We start from the raw sequence: 16,554 nt of genomic DNA, 5'->3' as shown, positions 1-16,554 counted from the left end.
GTTTCAAAAAGAAGGAGCAATATGTAAAGGGTCAGATATCACAGAGGGTCAAGTGGGATAAAAACAGAAGTGTCCATCAGATTTGGCAATGAGGAGGTTGATGGTTATTAGAGAGAAGATATCTTCTTGGTAGTTGGGAATAGACTGCTAGAGTGGAATGAATTAAAGAATGAATGAGAGTAGAGACAATAAATAAGAAGTTATTTTAAAGAATTCTAAATTTATTTAACAGGTAAGGTAGAAGCAGGAGCGAATGCTTAAGGTAATTGTACAGTAAAAATCCTATCAGGATATCCGCATATGTTCTTTTTTGCTTGAAGCAGCATCGAGTAAGGACTGAATGAAAAAAAGTGAGGGAGATTTTAAAAGGTGGGAAGGTTTGGTAGGAAGGGAAAAATGGAGCAAGGTGCTCTAAGATGTTGGGGACGTATGGAATCAAGACCATAACGCTGAAAAGACTTATCATTTGAACATGCAGGAAGGTAATAACAGGTGACATGGAAGCCATCTGGGATTCTGTTTATTCTCTAAACTATAAAGGGAAATATCACATGGAGAATAAAGAAAGCCAAAGAGATTTCAAGAGCTTAAGAAAATGGTGAAAGTTTGGAATCATTGTGGAAATGAGGAAAATGGAAAATGACTAAAAGTTTGCTTGAGATGACACTCACCCTAACATAAAATGCTGATTCCAGTGGTGTGTCCAAGCAGTCAGCAAGGTAGATTTGGGAATTAAATGGTTCCACAATCATGACCTTGATAGTGAATTCCTTGCAATATTTATATAACTCATCAGATCTATGGGCCTTTATTAAAGGCCAACATTTGATTATTTTTATTTCAAAACAAATTTTATTAAAATCTGCAAGGAATAATTTCAGGGAAAAGAAAAACACATGAGATAGTTACTCTGTTCTCTTTTCAATAAAGCAACAATCTGAAAATGTTAAAGAAATGAATCAGATATAGTGATCATCTAACTCTGAAAATTAAAACCCACTTAGGAATTGTGAAGGAGGCTTGATCTCAAATACCAGTCTAGTTATTCATTCAGAATCTTTAATAACATTTGGAAAGTAATTAATTAACTTATGACATAGACTCAAGGGCTGTCACCTTTCATTGCTGTTAATGAAACTGTCTGGGGTTTTATCTGCACTCTCTGGTAATTTAAAGAATACTCTCTTTTTTGTAAGCTCTTTGAAGAGCAGTAGTATGTTTAAAATCACTGAATTCTCATGTATAGATCTCAACAAAGAATCCAAGTTATGTTTTAGTAAAACTGAAATAAAATTTAAAAGTATCTTAATTTTGACATGACAGAAAATGAATTTCTGAAAAATCCAAAATGTGTATTCATTTCTGTTAGGAAGATACTTTTTTTCCATCAACAAACTTTATTTTGGCTGCTGCTTTATATACTATTTCATACTTAATAAAAAAACAACTAGTGTAATAATATTTTAACCCCAAAGGTTTGTTTGGGCCCTAAACGATTCTATCTCTTTCCTGTCTTTAGCTTAACTAGACGTGGTCAGAACATGATCAAAACTTGGACAGTACAGCAGAAGCTGAAGGGATTCTACCTGGATGTGAGGCCACAGTCAGGTGACAGCTGCCTATCTAAGACTCTCAGAGGAGCAAAAAGACAGAAGGTAAAGGCAGAGCCTGATATAAGTTTTCCTCAAGTTTAGCGCACGGAGTTTGTGTTTAGAACATAACATATAGTTACTACACATACTCCAGCATGAACTCTGCATAATCAAAGTCCAAGAAATAGCCTTAAGATAATAACCTGAAAGAAATATATATCTCCAGCAGATGATATTTTAATGAAGAATAGTTATGCATATAGTTTTGAGGGCTGCAACTTTTGATCCCAACATTAATTGATTATAATGAGCTGATGTACTAGAAAATTCTAGTTAAGAACATGGTGTAAAAAATTTGTAGGGGAGTTTGGGTGGCTCAGATGGTTAAGCATCTGCCTTTGGCTCAAGTCATGATCCCCAGGTCATGATCCCCAGGTCCTGGGCTCCCAGATCAGTGGGGAGTCTGCTTCTCCCTTTCCCTCTCCCCTGCTTGTATCTCTCTCTCTCTCTAAACCAAATAAAATCTTTTAAAAATTTTGTAAGTTTTCTTGGTTTTTCTTTTAATACTATGAATTCTATGAATATAGAATTTCATTTGTAGTGTTTGCAAGTAGCTAATAGAATGCTTAGAATGTGTTTTGAACACTCAGAATAAAAGTTCCTTCTGCCTCCTGCTGCATAATGCTGCTATTCTTACTGGTATCTGAAGGTAGAATAGACTAAGAAGCCTGATCTAGGTAGGACTGGGCAGATGATAGCCTCTTCTCCCAGAATTAAACCATGTGACAGAGGAAGTTCAGACTTTGTTTCACCTATCACATGCTCCACCATTTTCCTGGGAGTGTCCCTTGATTACCCACTCAGTTTTGACTAGCCTTTTTCCTATTTGGAAAGCAGCAGCCTGATTCTTAATTGTGACATAGTCTTCACTACTTGCAACGCACCCAAGCCTGTGACCTTTCAGCATATCCACCACTTCTCCCCTCCTGTAACCTCAATGATCTAACATCCCATTAAAACTTCTAAGTCTTCTCCTTCATTATCTATTTTCTCTATTTGTGGCAAAAGAGTTATCATAAAAACCTTCTTAAATTGAACTACAGTTTCCCAAATGTATAAATACAAAGGCATTTGGCTGCTTATTTATCAAATTATGAGAACTTTTAATTAGCTTTAAAAAATCACCTACATTTGAATATGTACATATTGATATATGATTATTACTCATGGTTTGATTAACCATTGATATAGAAATTAAGCATGTCAAAACTATATAAATAAGTTACTCCTTATACAGTGCTATCCATAATTAAGTTTTAAAACAAGTTTCATGATGGTGTATGTATTCAGTAGACCTTCAGGTTCACCTAAAAGAACCTCTACTTAAAGACCATAATAACACAATTTTCCTTTTTCTCCCCACCAAGATATAAGAAATCACCAAATTCTGTCACCCTAATGTCATATAGAAACAACACTTGTGATCAGGAAAAGTTTCCTGAGGACAAAATGTGGGGAGTAGTTAGACATATACACCATGATACCAAGAAAAATCTCAATGCCCATGTTTCATTACTATGCCTTCTTCTAAATACTACTTTATTTCTTTTAGAAAGAAGGAGTTGCTGTCTCCATAGCCATCAATACTTTAATCATGTGCATTTCAGCAGCACTTGGAGCTACATATTTGTGCTGAGTCCATATGGGAAGTCTAGTCACCAGAAAATACACACTCATAAACAGGAAGTCTAACTACAGTAAGAAGGTGTTTTTCTCCACACAATAGAGTTCAAAGATGTGTCATCTATGTAATCTGGAGTAAAACCCAACACCCCCATTATTGTTGAGTATCCCTCTCTTCCCTCCTACATTATGGCAACTTATGATTATAGCATTACATTTTCTAAGCCTGTTTGAACTTGCTTATAGATACAAACGACCTGCCCTTTTTGTGCATAGCTTTCAATCAGTAAGCATGTCAAGGTGGGAGGAAGAATGGCAGGAAAAGTAAGAGGGAAAAAAATCAATTTTCAGAAAGCATATGGTAACAACTGAATATTTAATCTAATTAGCCTAGAAATGCCTTCCTATTTTCAGCACTCTTTGCAAGGCAGTTGCTTCATGGTACAGAATGAATTTCAATAAATGTCATATATTTAGTTTGATGGCTTATTTTTAAAATTTGTTGAACCAGGTCACCGACTCAGAATAGATTCATTCTAAGATATGACAGATGGATTCTGCTATTGAATAGAAAGACTGACATTAGCTGGGAAGGTCTGGGCAGAAGAAAAAGTCATTCATTTAACATTCAACAAAACATTTATTGAGTACCTACTGTGTGTTAGGATAAAATGGTAAATATTTGAACTTTATCTTTTTTTATAATAGAAAAAGGAGTGGTGCCAAAATAATTTCCTTGGGGTTAGTAAGGATTACAACTAAATACTACTCTGGGTCTTTAATAGTACTTACATTTTTCACATTGCATCAGAAAACTGCATTAGCACTCATTCAAATACTCATTCTGTTATGGTTGTGAGATTTTAGACCTAATTCAGATTTTTGAAGATGCTGTTTACTGACCCTTAGCAAAAACCAACTTCCTATTCTTCTGGAACAAAAAGGCCTTACACGGCTTCAAAGATTTCTTAGACATCAAAGAGCTTAGAGAGACATACAGTTTATGGGTAATGATTTAGGATTTAGTGAATCAAAAACACATGGATTAAATTTCCTTTAAAAGACCCTTAGGTTTAAATTTAAGAGCTAAAATGTGGGTCTAAACACACGTTGGTCTTAAGAAAAGCCAAAACTTATTTTTAAAGATAGTCTGAATTGTCTTGTGGACCCAAAACTTGGCTGGATTTTCCTTTCTCACATGATTAGACTTCAAAGGAGACAACCTGCCTTCCTTTAAACAAATTTACTCCACTTCTCTCCTTTACTGCTTTGTGAAGACTACATTACAGCTGACCCTTCAACAACATGGCTGGAACTGCTTGGGTCTACTTACAGAGTACTGTAAATATATTTTCTCTTTCTTATGAATTTCTTAACATTTTTTCACTTTATTGTAAGAATACAGTATATAATACATGTAACATAATATATGTTAACTGCCTAATTTTGTTATTGGTCAAGATTTCCAGTCAAAGTAGGCTACTAGTAGTTAAGTTTTGGGGGAATCAAAAGTTATATGCAGATTCAAGGGTCAACTGTGTTTCAAAGGTCTCCAGCTTTAAATATTCTTCTTGATATTTTCAAAAAAATATTAAAAGTTAGAAATATCCCATGGTCTTATGGAACAATTGCAGTACTTTTCAGTTCCTTCAAGTCAATTCTTTTTTCTTACATACAACTTCAAAACTGGACTGGGATTTTAGATCCAACTATTGCGGAACACAGGATCACTTCAAAACAGGAAAAAGGCACTGATATTAGTATGTGTACTGTTTCATGATATATCATTATATTTGCATTTAAAACAGTAGGAAGAAATACAGTACATAATCTTCTGTTCTAACACAATGGCTTTCCAGAAGACCACTAGCCTGGACATTTCACTGAGTTTTTAGGATTTAAGGAAATAAGTTAGTGCACAACCTGTGAGTTTTCATTCCTTTGGAAAAATAGATTGCCATACTGATCTGATGGCTTCTAAAGGGCACTTGAAACCAATGCTGTACATGCTTTGAATTTCAATGGTAGAGAAATAACAACTAGTGAAGTTCGGGCAGATCAAAACAAAACAAAAGCATGGTATTCCGAAGAGGGAGTTTATCCTGAATGAGAACATGGAAATGAAATCTGAATAAAGTTAGGATGAACTGAGGTTTCAGAAAGTGATTGCTTCATGTTAAGAATGAAAAGATTAGCCTTTAGTTCACAAATATATATAGTTTGATAGAAAGTATATTGATTGATGAGTTTAGAAAAACAAATACGTGCCAATGGGTAATGAACTCTCTCTCTCTCAATCTCTCTTTTAATTGCCAAACTGATTTTCCAGAGGAAGAAAAACCTGAGAACTCTAGAAGATAAAATACAAGACAGAAGTGGCTCTGGGACTCTTCCGCCAAACATGCTGCTGAATTTAACAACACCTGACGGTGACACAGGGGACCAATAGGCAGGTAGCGCCATGGCTAAGGATTGCAAATAGGACCACCAGAAGCCAAATCTGGCACACACACTTTTTGTCTATCCTGCACAGTGTTTTAAAGGATGCTGAGTCGACATTTTAAAGTGGAGAGGTTTTTGCTTCTGAAAATTTGAAAGATACTACCATAGGGGCCCATGACACATACTGGGCTTCATGGCTACTCTGATGATGCCAAATGCTGGTTGCCTCCTGTTAGGTGGGGCTTTTTCTAAGCAGGCTGTTGGTCCCTAGTGAAATGGTTAGTTTCATTCATTTAGGTTACCTGTGGCAAATCTTTCTTTCCTTTCTTTTTTTCATAATAATCTCTATGGCCCATGAACGTCTCAAACTTAACAACCCTGAGATCGAGTTGCATGTTCTACTGACTGAGCCAGCCAGGCGTGCCCTTTCTTCTTCTTTTTTTTTCTTCCCCGCTTTCAAATCTTGATACATGACATAGGCAGGGCACAAAGGGACAGGAAGAAAAGAAGAAGAAAATCCACACAGTGGTTTAAAATTGGAAAGGGAAAAGAAAGGAGAGAAAGAAAGAAGTGCACAGCAAACACAGGCTGCTTACATAGACAGCAACTGTCTCTTTTGCTGTCTCCAAATATTTGCTATGCAAGGGACTGGAGACAAAGGCTGTGGGTATTACTCTCAACAAATCCTTTTGAGCTAGGCTCACAGTGTAGAAAATAAGAAGGAAAACTGAATGTAGCAATAACCTTGATCAAGGATGGCATGCAGACATGGGACCAGGTGAATGCAGAAAAATACCATGATTTTGCTTCTTCCATATACCATAAACCGAGGGATGTGAGTCACTGCTTCACTGCCACCTTTGAGACTGCAATAAACTATGGCAGGCACTGTCCAGGTACTTCCCATAAAAAGTCAGGGACTCCAAGTAGAGCTGTGTAGGCTGTGTACTGCACAATTCCAGAGACAACAAAATGAGAATGGCACTCCCAGGAAGTACAAAGTAGAAGCCCTGCTCCAGATATCCACATAGCTCATTTTCTTATCTCCTTCAGGTTCTAGTTCAAAGCCCTGACTCTACTACTGAATTTTTCAATTACCACTGTACCTTCTCTAATCCTTGACAATTTTCAATTTGCTTCCTTGCAGCTCTCATCACCACTCACACATTTTTATTTATGTATTTTATTTATTGTTTGCCTTCCTCAATATTGAACAGAGCATCAGAATCTTAAGAGATCTTAGACTGTTTTATTCTCTACTGCTTTGCCAGAGTGCTCAATAAATTACTCTGAATGACTAAATCCTCAATCACATTCTTAAGAGTATAGGAACTTGGCTTTCTCTAGAACTTGTGATTCTCTGACCACATTTCATAACTGCCCTGACCATATTCATAATAGTACTTTGTTGTATTAGAAGAAATACATTTTCTGGGCGCCTGGATGGCTCAGTCATTAAACATCAGCCTTTGGCTCAGGTCATGATCCTAGGGTCCTGGGACAGAACTCCCCTCCCCCTGCCGTCGGGCTCCCTGCTCACCAGGAAGCTTGCTTCTCCCTCTGCCACTCCCCCTGCTATGTTTCCTTTCTTGCTGTCTCTCTCTGTCAAATAAATAAATAAGATCTTTAAAAGAAAATATATTTAGATATCTTTATTCATTTTATTTGAGTGAGAGAGAGAGAGAACATAAGCTGGGGGAGAAACAGAGGGAAAGGGAGAAGCAGACTCCCCACTGAGCAAGGGAGCCTGATGTGGGGCTGGATCCCTGGACTCCAGGATCATGACCTGAGCCAGAGGCAGAAGCCTAACTGACTGAGCCACCCAGGTACCCCAGGAGAAATACATTTTCAAATTCTATGGATCATTATATAGTTTATATGACCCACACCCTCCTTTTTTTTTTTTTTTTAAGATTTTATTTGTTTTTAAGTAATTTCTATACCCAACATGGAGCTGGAACTCACAAACTCAGGATCAAAAGTCACATGCTCTACCAACAGAGCCTGAAGAGCCCCTAAATGGCTCACAGGCTCTTACTATGAATTCTATGGGCTCTAATAGCTACACAATTAAAGAAATTAAAAACAACATGCATAACCTGCATAAATATACTTGTGCAAATTTACACAATCATAGAAGAAATATGTATTCCTGGATATGCAATTATTAACTATTTTTTTTCCTCTGAGCTCACACCTATTGCTACAAATGCCACACATGTGATTTTTCTCTCAATTACATTTTACAGCTTATAAAAACACTTTCTTCATTTTGTCCCTTGAAAAGCAAAGGATCTGTAGTAAGATTTTACTGGATGTTTTTATTGAAACAAATCCCAAGGGGAATATACTAAACTGTTAAACACAGCTGAAGAGATATCTGAGAATGAGCTTTCTGATAGTAGGATAGATTACAAAATTACTCACAGCTCTTAATCTGATAACAAGAGCAGAATGCCTCACACATATGAATGAAGGCTTTTTCTGGTAGGCTTTACCACAAAAAGAGAAAGAACAAAAAAGAGAACTGGAGAAACAGAAGGTGAGAAAAACTCTAGAGACTAGAAATGTTACATTCATCATTATCACTAACCTAAGGATCCCAAGCTATGCTTCAGCAGAAAATGCTTCAAATAGTTAACCTTTATTGATGGCTGGGCAGAGGTGCTGTTGAGATAGCATGGAGGCTAGCCTCAAACACAATTTCCTTACCTATAGGCAGGAAAGGTTACAATATTGATATCAGCCTTGTCTATTTTGTAAGGTTGTTGTAGTAACAGAAAGAGGATATGCTCAGAAACAGCTTGAAAATTTTAAGAGGTCTTTAAGTTCCATTCTTTAGATTAAAAAATTTTTTTTCTATTATTTAAATGGGATGATTTCTAATATCATTTTCAGGTTATATCCCCTTCATAATTATGGATCTTAGTTCCATTTTATATGAGTTATTTATCTGAATATCTAGATTGTAAACTCTTCAAGGGCAGAGATTTCATTTCTCCTTTTTTAAAAAATATTTCTCTAGTGCCAAACACATATGACGCTGAACATACAGTTCTTAGCTATTTTTGGTGAGGCAAATGTGAGCCTGGCATCAACTTGGTGCCAGTTAAGAAAAGGGAATCAAAGAGATCCTAAATTGACATTAGTCAGTATATTTATCATTCATTACTAAGAGGTTACTATTTATTTTGCATTTAGCAAAGCCCATGAGAAAACTGCCCTGAGGGCTCTATGTCAAACACACCAGTTTCAACATATACCAGAGAGGTAAAGAAGGTTAATTTCCTGGTACTTGAGTTTCTTCATATTTTCTTCCCTTAAGGCAGTGCAATTAGGATATTTGGTATCCCCTTAACAAGCACAGCAGCCTGAGGAAAATATTAGGAATAATGGGGAAAAGAAAGCATAGCTGGCTCTGGTGAGCCTAATGACAGCGAAGGAGAAACCATGAAATTAAAAGAGTGGAAAAATGGGGGCACAGAAGGGTTTGGAAGCAACTCTGATATAACCAAGGGGAAGGAATGAAGTGGAAAGGGTAGAGAGATGGGAAGTGTTCTGAATGTGTACGTGTACGGAGCCCTGTACTTTTCATGGGTGTGTCACCATAGGCACTGGTGCAGTCACCTAGAGAAAGTTGTGTTTTCAAAGGAATAACCCTTTTGAGTTATTCACTTTGTTTTGAGATGACCACATTTGAGAAAAAGTTTATTTGAGGCTATTGTATATATCTGTAAAATGAAAAAGTTGTACTATTATTTTGAATTTTTTTTAACCAACAACTAAGAAAGTTGACTTTTGAACTGTATTTCTTAGTCTAACCCACATCAAGACAAATTTTAAAAATATTGAGATTACAGTGGGACATATGCTTGTACAGTCTTAAAGGAATGTATTTGTATTTCTCCTGCTTAGAAATGTGTCATTTTCCTTTTATTACAGTATTAAAAGTCACAAAAATATTATCAGCTTTCATACTGACTTGTGTTTAATCTTGTATGTCTTTATCATTCAGATAAAACTCACACATTAATTCTGAAGGCATGGAGTACACATCTAATGTAAACATTTACTGTGATATATAAAGAACAAAGCAATCTTTCAAAAACCGTACTCAGCAGATCATCTTCTACATGCTATGAAGTCCATCATGTTAAAGTCAAAATATATTTAGGTATATAATTTTAGGCTTATGCACAGTTAAGATTGAAACCTGAACAGATTTTCTAAAACACCAGTATATTTTATAGGTACTCACACACATTTTTGGTACTACAAAAATTTCTTAGGAATAATAGAAGTGTTAAGAAATAGAAGTGTTACGGGTATTTTTCAGCAGTTCAAAAATCATGAACATTGAATACATCACAGACTTGCAGTATATGATTGGAACCAAAGCACCTCACTTCTGTTCTATTATGGAAGTATACATATTAAAACAAAGCCCAATAAGCTTAGAGATAGAAAGGAAAGCTATATACATGTAAATTACCTAAGCACCACTTAACAGTTTACATAAAAACACAATTTATGTCCCTGTAGCACAGAGAAAGATGATGTACAACATTTTCAGATCATCTTCATGCAGAAAAAATGCATTAGTCAGCTATAATACTTCAGCTATAAAGGAAAATAATATTTTTCTGGATCTATTTGCATGGCAATGTCCATGTGACTGGCTGATGAAAACGACAGAAAAAACCTCCACCCAACTCTACAAAATGTGAACAGTGTTCTTAAAATTCAGGAGAGGTTCCACACAGTCTATATTCTCTCTAATGTCAGTTTTTACAACCTCTCATATTCATTGACCATCTTAACTTGGCAATTACAGTATCCTGGTTATTTTGCCTAAGAGAGTTGACAATATTTCAATCTGCCCCAGAGCTCCTCTGAACATTAAACTGTGATAAGGTAAAAAAACACTGGGCAACAGTGAATAACCACTGGAAATCTCTCCAAATGCCAAATTAGTAAATGGCTCTTAAAACATAAAAGGTATGAAATGGGAAACCACACTTTAGAGTAAATCCTGTATTGGCAATAGTAGGTGAAAATACTTTCACTGGTGCTTAAATTATTGGGTCAATACCTGTACTAGCTAGACCGACCGACCTCTGGTTATAATCTAGTTCACCTAATAAGATAGATGTCCTTCCCGCAGCCCCAGCAAAGAGATAAGGTAAGATTGAAAATGATGGATCACAAGCCCTGTGTATTTGCCAGAAATGTAGAATTCAGACCTTCACGAAAACACCTGCCCCTTGTTAAGATCCTCACGTATTACAGATAAAGCGAGTTGGGAACAAGGAAACCTACGGGGCTTGGATCTTGCCTGCCGCATCACCCTAGGGCAGGGTGACCAAATCCCTTTTCTAAGGGCTGAGTCAGATCACAGTCTCAAAACATGCCAGGCCATAACAGTCGTACATCACCCCTTACTCCAATGCCCCTCTCTCTCCTGAGTCCTACAGGTGGCCGTCAGCAGCAAACCCCTAAAAAGAAAAGCCCCACTCTAGTTTACACCTCTCCCCGGGCACATCCCTTCAGTTTCTGAAGCCCCTAACTCGCCCACCTCCTTAGTCGTGCCCTCTGAATAGCTCTCAGGTCCCTCTGGGGAACAAAGAGCAGAACGCTGGGGCCGAAGGGTGGGGTGCGGGGTCCCAAGCAAGCTGTAGCTTTACCTTGCGGTGTCCGAGAGCCGCGAAGTCAGTCGCGCAGAGACCCCCCGCGTACTCCGCGCCTCGCTGCCGCAAGTCAGCTGTCTCCCCACATCTGGCTCGCGCCCTCCACTGGGTTCCGCATCTGGTCACAAAGCGCTCGGGGCGCTCTGGGCGGCGAGAGCGTCCGGGTCACCTGCGGCGGGGCCGAGCCGAGTGCCGGGTCCGTCAGCCGGCCGCGCTCCCTCCGCCCCTTCTCACCCGCGCGCTACCCGGCGGGTGACTCAGCCGGGCATCGGCGCGCGCGGCCCGCGGCCGTCCCGGGCGCGTCCAGGCGGGAAGCACGGCCAGGCGACCCGACCGAAGAGCTCTCCCGCCTGCCCGCCCCAGCACGTGTCCGTCTGTCTCGCGCGGGGTAGTTCGCCTCGTCCGCTGGTCCTAGGACCGCTGAGGTGGGGACTGGCACCACCCAGAGGGGGAAATCGGCCCCCGCCCTTCCTGCCGCCCGCGAGCAGCGCCAGTCCCGGCGGGGGTCGCGTTTCCTCCCGCCCCTCCCCCGCCCCCGCCAAGGTGAAACTTTCTAGGTGGAGAAGTTTTCTCGCCCTGTCTGCGCGCTCTCAACTCCCCCAGCCGGGGCAGTTTGAAGTTAGCACAGCGGGAGATAAGCGAGTCCGAGTCTCCCCCTCCTGGTGCTCGCGCGGCGAGCGTCAGCAGGCGCGCAGGACGCCAGGGGCGCCTATTCCGCGCACACTCCGCACACCCCCGCGCGCTGCCAGAGGGAAGAGCGCGACGCCCAGTTCCCAGTCTCTCCCAGGGCTGACTTAGCTGCTGGGCACCGGAGCAGGGTAGAGAGAGTTGGACACCACAGAGACAAGGAATTCATTGTCCGAGATGGAGGTAGGAGTGGATGGAGAATTGTCCCAATGATTTCATTATGCAAGCATTATCCCCTACTATAATAACTCAGATTTCTGGGAGGAAGAACAACACAGGAGTTTAGCCCTGAGGAAACCTCAGCTTCTTTCATTTTTTTTTTTTTTTTAATAGCGGAAACAGGCTGATTAAATAACTAGGCAAACAGCAATGAACAAGCAAAACAGAACAAAAGTTTAATTCTTGAGTGTTGAGATCCCATGATTTTAAAAAAAAAAAAAGGTTGTGGGGGCCTGGTGAATTGTATTGGGATTGTGTCAGAATAACTTTTTTATACTTCACATGTCTGACTATCGAAATTGACATTAACCTTTGAGAGAAAATTAACTCTCAAAGGTAACAGAACCTAAGGAACAGGACTGCCTGTTAGGTCTTAACATTCTCCTTGGGCTTGTCAGACAATGTTATTGAGTCATGGGACAAAACAACACTTACTGTGCAAGTTCAGGAATTATTTACTACAGAATGAAAAATAGAAACATATGATAAGAATAGCTGCCTTTTTCCTAAGAGCTTACTATGTGCCAGGTACTTTCTCAGGGACTATACACAGCAATCTGAATCCTCAAATGTTATTATCTCATGACTGCCCAATTTTATGGAAAAGGATCTTTTCTATTACATAATACTACAGCTCTACATCGAACCATTTTGCAGGTGAGGAACCTGGGTGCCTAAGAGGAGTTCCTAAGGGGATCACACAGTTGGTTAAAGAGGTGAGGTTAGAACCCAGCTCTCAAATCCCAGTCAGGTGTTCCTCATACCATGCCAAAAGGCCGAAGGCTGACAAGGGTAAATAAACAACACAGACCTACTGAAGATCTCCTGATATCACATGGTTATTGGTTATCTAATGATATTGGTTACATGCTTATTAAGTGCTGATTTACAGGTTGGACAGCACTAGTCATATTTATGGACAGATCATTATAGATTTGGAATTCAGTACCAGTTTTTTTAATCTTTCCAATTAAAGGTGAATAAACTAATGAATTCACACGCATACTCGCACACACAATTAACCATAGTTGTCCAAAGGAATGACTAGAGTGCTGTTTCTGTTTCCTGGTTTCCATAGCTATATGTTAACTGGATATTTAGGCTGCATTATATAGTTACCTTAACAGGTTTTCTGAGTTTGCATGCCATGATAAAAACAAAAAAGAAAAAAACGTACAGGTAAAGTAATAGAAAGACACAGAAGAGCCAGTACAAAATGGAAAATAGATTGTAAATCCAAATAATGTATTATATATCTTCAGCATTGAAGTTTCCTAGTTTCTAGTTTCTGACAAATTTCAATCCAATTTTGAAATTGCATTAGAAATCATCATTTTGATTTATAAGCCATGAGTAAATATTTTATTAAAGATAACCAAGAATAGCATAATAAAATTATCTGAGTGTGTGAATATCAAATAATGAGTTTTTACATACTATGTAGACAGGTTTGATCAGGGAAAGGTGGGGCATCATTTCACATATTTGGAAATGGATAGAAACAAACACTTTGAAAAGGCAATAGGAGTTCTACAGTTTAGTTTTGGTTTTGTGGCCAACTTTAATTGTTGCTGTTTAACTTTCCTTGGGTCATGGCATGGGTGACACACTGTATGATGAAATTCTTTCAGTATTTTCTTAACCAAACCAAACTCCGGTGGCCAACATTGTTGGCTGGCTAAGCCAGCACCTGTTGTCAACCAGATATTCCTTTGCCTGCCTCTACTCTTGAGGCTAGAGAAGAGAAATACTTCTTTCCCAGACTCCTTTGCAGCCAGACATGGCCCTGTGATGTTATTCTAGCAATGAAGTTAAGCTAAAGTCTGTTGGGGACTTCTGGGAAAGAGTTTAGTTTTCTAATTAAAGATATCTAATAAGCTTGTACACCTTCCTACTTCTTGCTTTCTTGATTTCATATATATAGTGCCCAGGAGAGAGCTAGCCATCTTGTGACCATGAAGAGAGAAGTTGGCTCTGACATTGCTGAGCTGCAGCACCAATGCCAGTAGACCCCTGCTTCCAGATTTCTTATTTTGTGGAAAAATACTTGTTCTGGACACTGTTAGCTGGGATTTCTGTCACCTGCAGCCCAAAGCATTCAAAACTGATCTATCCCTCAAATGGGGAGCAAGACATCTCCAAGACCGAGTTTAGAATAATGGTCATGAGTGTGGATTTTAGGGGGTGCCTGGTGGGCTCAGCTGGAGAGCATGTGACTCTTGATCTCAGAGTCATAAATTCAAGTGACTCCTACTTAAATAATAGGAAAGAAAGAAAGAAAAAAAAAAAAAGAGTGTGGATTTTAGAACCGGACACCTGGGATTTCAATCCCAGTTCTACTGCTTGCTGGTTGTGTAACTTATAGGCTGGTGGCTTGAACTGTGCCTTATCTGCAAAACGAGAATAATAGGGTTATTGTGAGGATGAAATGAAGAACTATAAGTAAAGCACATGGAATAGTGTGTAGGGAAATATAAGTGCTCAAAAGACATGAGCTATTCTTACCACATATTTGAGGACAACACAGTGCTAAACTATAAACAGAACCCCATCTCTTAACCCTGAAGTAGGTCTAATGGTAGCGATGGTCAAGACTGAGAACAAGGGGATGGTATCCTTCTCTCTATATGTCATATCCTTTCTGCTCTCCCTTTAAAATGTTAAAATTTGGATCTTAAAAGGTACTCTTTAAGTTTACTTGCTGGTACTGTATTCAAAACAAAAATGAAAGTGATCTTTTTAGAACAGGGGCTTCATGCTGGAAAACTGGAGGGCAGGAGCCACAAACATGTAACAGGCCCACAGAATATTTTGTAATAGTTGGAATTGTGGTAGAGAGAACATACATTCTGCAGTTTGCTGTCATCTTACCATCTTCTCCCGTAACGCATCCATGCTACTTCTGATCTTGATAACATTTTCTCCTGTAGGCATTAGGATTTGTGACTCTTACAGAGTATTAATTCTTGGATTTACTCTCTCTGCTTTTCCTCCTTCCCCAGCCCCATTGCCCCTATTATTGTGCCTGTGGAAATGTCTCCACAAAAGGACAAAATAATTCAGATGACAGTTCTTCAACTCATCTTTGTGGGTAAACAGAATTTGGGGATGTAGGACTCATTTTACCTTTTTAGAGATACCTCATGTGCAATAGAATTTTTAAGGTTCTGAAAACTCACGTGGAAAACCACAACAGAACAAAACAAAAATAAAAACATGTTTTTTTCTTCTTAACATCTTCAATAACGATCTTCTGTAAAATTAATAATAGGGAACACACTTTGGGAAACCTGTCACAGGGAAAGGAAAGCCAGATATGAAGGGTTAGAACAGGGCACTTTCAGTATTAACTGCTTTTGTGTTAATTTGTATTGGTCATTTGTTTGGTGGCTGGGTCTCTAAAAATAAAACATGCAATGTTAAGTTATCTAAGAATATGACTAAGCATATTCAATATTGAGGACTAGTACATGACTGCTAGGCTCTTGAAGCTGTAAGTGTCATGATTTTTCTCAGAAGCCTATGAAACTGGACACAGAAAAACAAAAAAAATAAAAAATAAAAAAAAATTGCCGTCTCCAACAGGGTGCTGCAGTTTTATTAGTGATTTGGCTCATTTTCACATTGAGCTTATTGCTTCTCTCCTAAAATCAAGCAAAGGAATAATGTATTTAGCTCTCATTTATTAAATATCTGCCATGTATTAGTCATGTGCTTGAGTTCTACTTATGTCCTCATAACAAAACTCCAGGATAGGAATCATCCTTCTCAGATTACATCCAGGGAAATGAGGCTCAGAGATCAGGTAACTTATCCGGGGTCATACCTCAGACCTAAGTCTGTCTCTTTGCAGAGCTCCTGCATTTTCCATTGTAACTCTTATAAATTGTTCCTGGTCGTCTGGAGAATGACATAGTCATTTAACATGGAACAGCAGAACTTAAAGCTTCTTCTTATTTTCTTTTCTTCTCTGTACACAAAGTCAGCTGCAACTTAAGGCATAGTCACGCCTCTGGTTGTTTTACCCTTCAGTACTGGATATTGGCATGCAGGATAAAGGTGCTGGTACTACCTACATTGTCCATCTGCAAAGCACTGCAAAGGTTGGGTGAGGCAAGGATCCTGAGCAGTCAGGGTGGCCTGGGCTGTGAATGTAGAACTCAGACCTCCCGAGTGTGAAAAGGAACTGTGATGCTCTCTCCAATGTTTTTGTTTTCACAACTCTTCAGCCCTTCTTTGGGGAT

The 16,554-nt window shown here is 38.9% G+C and overlaps 1 protein-coding gene across 2 annotated transcripts in view; it reads right to left on the bottom strand.

Annotated features, from left to right (window-relative positions):
- MET (MET proto-oncogene, receptor tyrosine kinase) overlaps positions 1 to 12,109 on the bottom strand; it is a 112,664-nt gene extending 100,555 nt beyond the window's left edge. Inside the window, exon 1 of one of the 2 annotated variants that reach the window (XM_059171647.1) lies at positions 11,402 to 12,109. The gene's annotated coding sequence lies outside the window, so the exon portion shown is untranslated. The remainder of the gene's footprint in view (positions 1 to 11,401) is intronic. The other variant, XM_059171645.1, reaches the window with a different exon arrangement.
- Positions 12,110 to 16,554: the final 4,445 nt, after the last annotated feature.

Source organism: Mustela lutreola, chromosome 4, assembly GCF_030435805.1.
Source record: "Mustela lutreola isolate mMusLut2 chromosome 4, mMusLut2.pri, whole genome shotgun sequence".
In the NCBI taxonomy this organism is placed as follows: Eukaryota; Metazoa; Chordata; class Mammalia; order Carnivora; family Mustelidae; genus Mustela; species Mustela lutreola.
This window is presented reverse-complemented; position numbering and strand designations above follow the sequence as displayed.